Source organism: Leptodactylus fuscus, chromosome 7 (genome assembly GCF_031893055.1).
Source record: "Leptodactylus fuscus isolate aLepFus1 chromosome 7, aLepFus1.hap2, whole genome shotgun sequence".
Classification (NCBI taxonomy): domain Eukaryota; kingdom Metazoa; phylum Chordata; class Amphibia; order Anura; family Leptodactylidae; genus Leptodactylus; species Leptodactylus fuscus.
The window spans coordinates 80,616,161-80,624,556 of NC_134271.1; the positions used below are offsets into that span (position 1 = coordinate 80,616,161).

Genomic DNA, 8,396 nt, shown 5'->3' on the forward strand with positions numbered 1-8,396 from the left:
AGGGACAAACTTTCTGCAGCGTCCGGCGGCTATCTAGTAGCATTCATTGCTCAAGATTTACGGTGAGGCCTATTACAGGGAGAGGGTACGGGGCAGATGTAAGAAGAGCTGGGGGGCAGCACTGGAAGGAAGAGGAGGATGAGGGCATCGATCGATGTACTGCCTACTACACACAAGCACGGCCTCTATCATCGGGCCAGCATCGGCTTAGTCATGTGGCGGGGAGAGGGTACGGGGTAGATGTAAGGAGAGCTGGGGGGCAGCACTGGAAGGAGGAGGAGATGGAGGGGGGGTCATTGATGTACTGGCTACTGGGCACAAGCATCGGGCCAGCAGTCCTCGGATGTCATTGTAATTCCCGCTGCTGAACTGAACTGCTGTCCCGAAAGCTGGTGCTGAAATGCGCTGCTGCTGGCCCGATAACGGAATAGTACCCAATTGAGTCCATAGTGCTATATTATCAGAGGGGGTGTTCCTTACCTCCCAGCAATGGCAGTAAGCGGTGAGGAATGACCCCCCCACCGACAGTTCTTGTCCATAGACTATTACGGGGGAGGGGGGGGTGTTCCTCACTGCTTACCGTCATTGCTGGGAGGTAAGGAACACCCCCTCTGATAATATAGCGCTATGGACTCTACTGTTAGGAGGTGCGTTCCTCACAGACTGTCAGAAATGCCCTTCTGACAGTGAAGAGCTTCGGTAAAGGCACCAATAGATCTTCACCAGGGGCATATGACAGGAATGCTTTCTAGCAGTATACAAAACTGCAGGTGCCCGAGGACCTGAGAGCTCCTCTAGCTGTCATAGAGTTCCATTTTTGGAGTTCATGTCTGAACTATGCACCTAAAAAATGCTATTTATTAGTAGAATGAGACAAAAGGTATTTTCTCATCGCAGAATTTCACCTTCCCCATCCCATCCCCTTCCTGTCCACCTCAGCTCAGTCTAACAGTGTGCTCTGTACTTGTTCTAAAATTCAGTTATCCCTGGGATTACATCCAGACACAAGAGGCACTGATGCAGAAACTATGCAAAACTTACACTCACCGGCCACTTTATTAGGTACACCTGTCCAACTGCTCGTTAACACTTAATTTCTAATCAGCCAATCACATGGCGGCAACTCAGTGCATTTAGGCATGTAGACATGGTCAAGACAATCTCCTGCAGTTCAAACCGAGCATCAGTATGGGGAAGAAAGGTGATTTGAGTGCCTTTGAACGTGGCATGGATGTTGGTGCCAGAATGGCTGGTCTGAGTATTTCAGAAACTGCTGATCTACTGGGATTTTCACGCACAACCATCTCTAGGGTTTACAGAGAATGGTCCGAAAAAGAAAAAACATCCAGTGAGCGGCAGTTCTGTGGGCGGAAATGCGTTGTTGATGCCAGAGGTCAGAGGAGAATGGCCAGATTGGTTCGAGCTGATAGAAAGGCAACAGTGACTCAAATAGCCACCCGTTACAACCAAGGTAGCCAGAAGAGCATCTCTGAACGCACAGTACGTCAAACTTTGAGGCAGATGGGCTACAGCAGCAGAAGACCACACCGGGCGCCACTCCTTTCAGCTAAGAACAGGAAACTGAGGCTACAATTTGCACAAGCTCATCGAAATTGGACACTTGAAGATTGGAAAAACGTTGCCTGGTCTGATGAGTCTCGATTTCTGCTGCGACATTCGGATGGTAGGGTCAGAATTTGGCGTCAACAACATGAAAGCATGGATCCATCCTGCCTTGTATCAACGGTTCAGGCTGGTGGTGGTGGTGTCATGGTGTGGGGAATATTTTCTTGGCACTCTTTGGGCCCCTTGGTACCAATTGAGCATTGTTGCAACGCCAAAGCCTACCTGAGTATTGTTGCTGACCATGTCCATCCCTTTATGACCACAATGTACCCAACATCTGATGGCTACTTTCAGCAGGATAATGCAATGCCATGTCATAAAGCTGGAATCATCTCAGACTGGTTTCTTGAACATGACAATGAGTTCACTGTACTCCAATGGCCTCCACAGTCACCAGATCTCAATCCAATAGAGCATCTTTGGGATGTGGTGGAACGGGAGATTCGCATCATGGATGTGCAGCCGACAAATCTGCGGCAACTGTGTGATGCCATCATGTCAATATGGACCAAAATCTCTGAGGAATGCTTCCAGCACCTTGTTGAATCTATGCCACGAAGAATTGAGGCAGTTCTGAAGGCAAAAGGGGGTCCAACCCGTTACTAGCATGGTGTACCTAATAAAGTGGCCGGTGAGTGTATTTGGACTCAGCAACATGCAGAAATATAACAAGATAAGAACAAAGAGCCATAAGCCCGACCAGAGAAGGGGTCTGTAACCCGGACTCTGTAGGCTCTGTCAGTTGGGCAGTGCCAGAAAGGAGCAGGCAAGGGGGTATGATTCAGAAGCAGACAATTTTAGAGCTCAGAATTGCAACCCTTGTCTGCTCCTTGGTCACATTGACCAAGGAGCAGACAAGGCTTGCAATTCTGAGCTCTAAAACCTGACAGTAAAGAGACTGAATATCATATCAGGCACCACAACTAACAACATTTATTGCTCAGGAACGGTGGGGACTAGAGAAAAAAAGATTCCACCTATGCCAGAATCCCTGGAGCAGCACCTATTAAATGATATAAAGAGCTGGACTTGGCAGATGTGCTGAAAGGTCTCCTTTAAATTACAAGTTTAAATACGGAGATGTGAATACCCTATCTTATCAAAATGCTTCCCAAAGCAATACTAGAGCAAAGTAGTGGTATTTAATAGCAAGAGAAACATATCCTTGTAGCCAAAAACTAACCCCAAATCACTAGCAGGATGACTTGCATATACAGGTACATAAAACAATGATTACCTCGGCATTGCTTCATTGACTTTTGGCCACAAAAGGTATGGTTTCCCTCCTAAAGGCCCATACACTGCACTAGTATTGAACCCCATGATGAACAAATCCTAACAATTTAGCAGAGTTCTTGTATTACATAGGAGCAGTGGAGTTTTCTGTATGTTATCTATAGTGGAAGGTGTAATGGTGCTATACAGGTGTGAAGTGTCTTCTGTACACAATGTACACTACTGCATAGTGAGGGTCAGTGAAAAACCACTGAAGAAACATAATACAGAAGTTAGTGGTATAATAACATGCAGAATGTATCACTACAGTATGTTCTACAGATCTGTATACATAGAAGCGCCCTCTGTGTGTCTTTAGGATACACTAGTGTATTATGGTGAGGAGTCAGACGGACACTTCCATCCTCAGTCTGAAGTAGAATGAATGAAATTCGCCTTTTCCTGAAATACATAAGTCATATATAATCCACTGCTGACAGCACACTGTGACATCTCTTTTAAAGTGCCTGTCACCTGTAATCCAGTTAGTGCCATGTACAGCGCCATCCTCAGCAAACACACTCACTGTCACTAGAACATAAGAGCAAGACAATAATGGAGTGGGGGGTCAGACATTTTTCAGGGGCGACCCAACAGATGACTAAGAATGAGAAATAGAAGAAGAAAAAAAGCTTTGTGCCCACGCTGAATCCAAGAGGTGGCATTCAGTGATAAGACACTGGACACGAGACACACTGGCCTCAGGGTGACACACAGCACTGTGAATAACACACCGCTCCGGCTCCGAGGAGACAGCTCAATGGCTTGTTTTCTCTCAATGCTGAGGAATTGTTCTCATTAATAGCATCATAACTATCAGTCAGCACCCTGCAGAGAGTGCGGCTGTCAGCCAATAAAATACTGCTTAATAGAAAAGCTAGTGACTGAAGCAATGGCTGGTGTAACACTGCCCTCTACATGTCATCTCCTAGTAATACATCTGGAGCGCATATTATACAGGCACGCAGCAGAAAAGTAGCAGATGTAGTATGTAAAAAGTACAATGTTGAAAAATGGCATAAACTTTACAAAACATTCAAACAAGAGCCCAAAATAAAGGTGTTCTAGAGGAATATCAAGACAGCTCTACTTCTTCCCAAAAAAAAAGGTGTCTGGTATTCACTTGAAGCTGTCCCACCATGGACAAGATGGCTGCTAACTTTAGAAAAGAACAAAGCGTCTAATTCAACCAATATACAAGACTGACTAGAAGAGTTTTCCTGTACTATCACTGTGCAGAGCCACAAAGGGAGCAGGTGAATACACGGCATATGTACTATATAGTGATATGAAACATCATTTATGATGGAAGTAGGAGATATGAGGAGAATAAGGATGTGAGAGAATTTGGCAAAGGCTAAAATTGTGATGGCTAAGACTAGGGCAGAACATCTCCAGAAGTAAGTCTTGCGCAGCATTAGGTGGTTAATACTTATCTAAAGTAGTACAAAAAGGACAACTAGTGAACTGGTAACATAGTCCTAGACACTCAAGAGTCAATGATATACATGAAGATCCAACTTTACTGAAAAAGTTGTGTGGCTGTGCCAGAACAAAATTGGGAGAATTCATTCAGCTTTCTGGCGTAGATTTGTGAAAACATACTGTATCCAGCGACATATGGAATGGGAGAGACACTCCAGTGCTGAGACATGTGAACTCTAACCATGGAGGTAACCCCAACTGCCTGCATTTCACGGGGATTGATTTGGTTGTACTCCTCTCTAGGGGTGGGGACTGGTATAAGATGACGTTACAGTGTGAAACCAAGTGGATATTCAGGTTAAGAACTGAGATTCCAAATGGGTTAAATGAACAGCTTAATTTTTTTTGTTTCATCTAAGTGCCTTTTCTTATTAAGTTTAGGGTTTTCTGGAGGTGATGTATTTACCTATATTGCTATTTTGAATTCCTTGGAGAGTGGCTATAAATGGGTGGTTGGAGTCTTGATTTACTGTGCCTCCAGTTTGTTACTTGACTCTATATGGGACTTCACTATTCAGGGGTAATCTGGCCTTAATATTTGTGAGCAGTGTTTACATATGGGGAGGAAGGCCATTATTGATGGGGTTCCCTCTAGATCCACCTTTATGGCAGGACTTTGGTTTGTTAATTATGAGATAGTGGATGTAGATCAGTGGGGGAGGAGTTGATAAACCAGCCCTTAACTAGTGAAGCAGATGGAGGAGGCGTGGCCTGTATATGGCCCTTCCCATGTGTGAGCTGCGTCAGTGAGTAGGCTTGTTCCCGGCTGGTGGGTGGGCATTTAGGCATGAAGTCATCACGCTGTGCCCTCTGACGTCATCACATGTGCATCACTTTCACTTATGGGAGGCTTGCAGGCGCAAGATGAAGATGCAGCCCGCTATGATGTCATCAGAGAGAGCCGTTTTTTTCGTCCCAAATGATCGGGTCCTATGTTTGTAGTGTTGTTGTATCAGGGAGGGTGGAGTTACCCTTGCATTATTTAAGTAACACCAGTAACGCTGCACAGTGCTACCTCTGTCACTACAGGGAAAGCTATGTAGTCTCTTTTCCTCTATTGTGGGGTGTTTGTTTTATACTGTTTTTGCCACTGCAGACAGTTATTTGCAGATAGGAATAAAACTTTTATTTGACCATAGATGTTAGACAGAATAGTTCAGGAAGTCCCCTGATGAGTGGTGTGTTACTGTACCAAGAAACACACAGGGAATAAGGACACTTAGGGTCTTTCTGAGGGTCAGTTTGGTACTGCCCTTGTAAGCATTTTCAGGGTTTGAGAGTCAGCATTGGAGGGTGAATATAGGGACCTCATTTCTCCTTTTGTGATGCACTCTCACCATGGGACTCCCATCTACATATGTTGGTAAGACCGTTCCATTTCTTGTCAACTTCAATATCTACTTCATTATCTGCTATGGTAACAACGGTTTTATATGGTATCTCTGTAGAGACCTGATTTAAAGTAGTATGTATTAAATGTTAAGTTTTATATGTTGCAACAGTGCCTTCAAATATATTTTGTTATTTCCTCAGCATATCAGGTTGTATTCTGGCATTCTGGGAACTACACTGCTGCTTGATATTTTTGCTAGCTTATGACGCTGGGTTCACACCAGCATCTGGACTCCGTTATCAGGCTGCATGCAGAAGACGGAAACCTGTCACGCCGAGCCCAGCTGTGAGCGCCAGTGAGCGTTTTATGCTCTTTCCGGCGAAACCAGTTTTTTTAAACCGGACACAGAGTACTGCATGTCCGACTGTGTCCGGTTTAAAAAAAAAAACGGTTTTGCCGTGGAGAGCATAAAACGCTCACCGGCGTTCACGGCTGGACATTTTTCAAACCCATTCAAATGAATGGGTTTGAAAAATGCCGGCAGGTTTACGTCTCCTGTCCTGCTTTGTGCAGGAAACGGAAACCTGCAGAACGGAGTGCCGGACGTAGGTGTGAACGAGCCCTTAATAGCACTGAACACACAGACCTTTCAGGTAAATTGTAACATTGTGACCAGGGCCCTCATGCACTATCCCTAGAGAACACAACTCCCTAATGCCCTCAATTTAGCAATAACTTAAAGGCGCTTATCACAATTTCTTGATCATGTGAGTTTTGATAAAGCAACTCCTAAAAACTAATTAACAATATATATATATATATATATATATATATATATATATATATATATATATATATGAGTCGAATCACCATCCTTGACCCTTCACACACACTGTATCCAGAAGAGATGTTTAGTTAAATTCTGCAAAAAAAAAACTTTGACCTTATAAGTATAAAAATAGTGTAAATGACACACAGCAGTCTAGAAGCATAAACCTCCAGACGCTACTGATAGAACACTTGCGACAGATAACCTCAACTTATTTTACAAAGGGCGGTGCAAACCCATAACACACGGTAGAAACCTGTGACACCGCTATCATGATGTCAGCCTTATAATAACATGTGGTAATTGCGCAAATAGGGCAGAACAGTCACCGCCACATAATATCCTCTTGTCATACTGTGCCCCACAGTGGCAAAACTGGTCCAACCACTAGGAATCCCACCGATCACTAGAAGAGAGGTTTCCCATCATAATACAATGAGTTTCCTGTAATTATTAATATTGATAACCTGCTGGGTATCATAGTTTCACAAAAAATGGAGGTCTACAGATGAGAGGCCAGCGATTTGGAGTGGGAAAGTAAAACTGTAAGAACATATAGATGGTAGTCTGTATTTTACCTGGTATCTCAAAGTACAAGGAGCCTTTCCAGAGCTGTGCTGACAGATGCTGCTCAGAACACACCACAACACTTCCTTCCTGTCATTTACAGCTATACAGAGCCTGCGCAGCCCAAGTTCCTCTTTAATTCCCTGAACAAAACCACAAGCTCCTCAACTCCTGATCAGATGGGTTAAAAGAGGGCCCATCAGATAGTGAGATACATTACTGTCATGTCACACCATATGCAGTAAGCAGCCTTATTCGACAGCACTCCCTATAAGGGAGGATTCACACCTGCACTGGAGACTACACCGGAGAATCCGCTTAAAATCAGTGGAAGGAAAAGTCCTGCAAATTTCAGTATAAACTCAGGTATAAACCCGACAGACCCCATTATAGTCTATGGGGTCCGTGGGTAACTACTTTTTCAAGCGGAGAGTGTCTCCATCTTTCGGGAGAGATGTACGATGTACTTAGTAACTGACACACACCCAGCACTGCCCTCTACACACCTCATGACAATTCTTAAAGCCCTAACATGAGTATAACAAGGTGCAGAGTAGAGGAAACTTGTCAACCCATCTACACCAGTTTCCTGGCAAAGATGGGTGTTATTGTGGCCAACCTTTCACACGTGGCCCTTTCTTGCTCCAAAGATGCACCACGTCCCTCATTCTGCACCTCACGTGATACCTTCTGTGAATGTGGGCAGAGCGGGCAGGCTGGGGTTGTCCCAGTCCATTTATTATACCTGACATAAAAAAACATAAGTTATTGTGCCTGAGGCCCACGCTTCTTGATAATTTGGCTGCACTTTGCATCAGTCCTAATAATTTGTCTCTAGTAGCTTTGTTGTTGTTCCCCCCATTCCATCGCCTCAGCATAGTCTCACCCTCCAACACCCGCCTCAGCATCGTCATCCCCCAACACCCACACCATCACAACAGCGTCCCCCCATCACCCACGCCGTCACCTAAGTGTTGTCCCCTCAGCGTCCCCCCCCAACACCCACATCGTCACCTTAGCGCCATCCCCCCCAACACCCAAGCCGTCGCCTCAGCATCATCCACCCCCCAACATCTACGTTGTCAACCCCCCAACACCTAGGCTATTTCGTCACCTTAGCGTCACCCCCCACACACCTACATCGTCACCTTAGCATCATCCCCCTGCAACACTGTCACCTCAGTGTCATTTCCCCCCAATACCTACACACTCCCTTCAGTACAGTATACTATAGAAGCACATTCACCTCAGCTCTCTGCCACACATACACAGTCACCTCTG

The 8,396-nt window shown here is 45.0% G+C and overlaps 1 protein-coding gene across 1 annotated transcript in view; it reads right to left on the reverse strand.

Annotated features, from left to right (window-relative positions):
- CEP128 (centrosomal protein 128) overlaps window positions 1–7,190 on the reverse strand; it is a 115,843-nt gene extending 108,653 nt beyond the window's left edge. Inside the window, exon 1 of the mRNA XM_075282357.1 lies at window positions 7,127–7,190. The gene's annotated coding sequence lies outside the window, so the exon portion shown is untranslated. The remainder of the gene's footprint in view (window positions 1–7,126) is intronic.
- Between the last annotated feature and the right edge of the window lie 1,206 nt (window positions 7,191–8,396).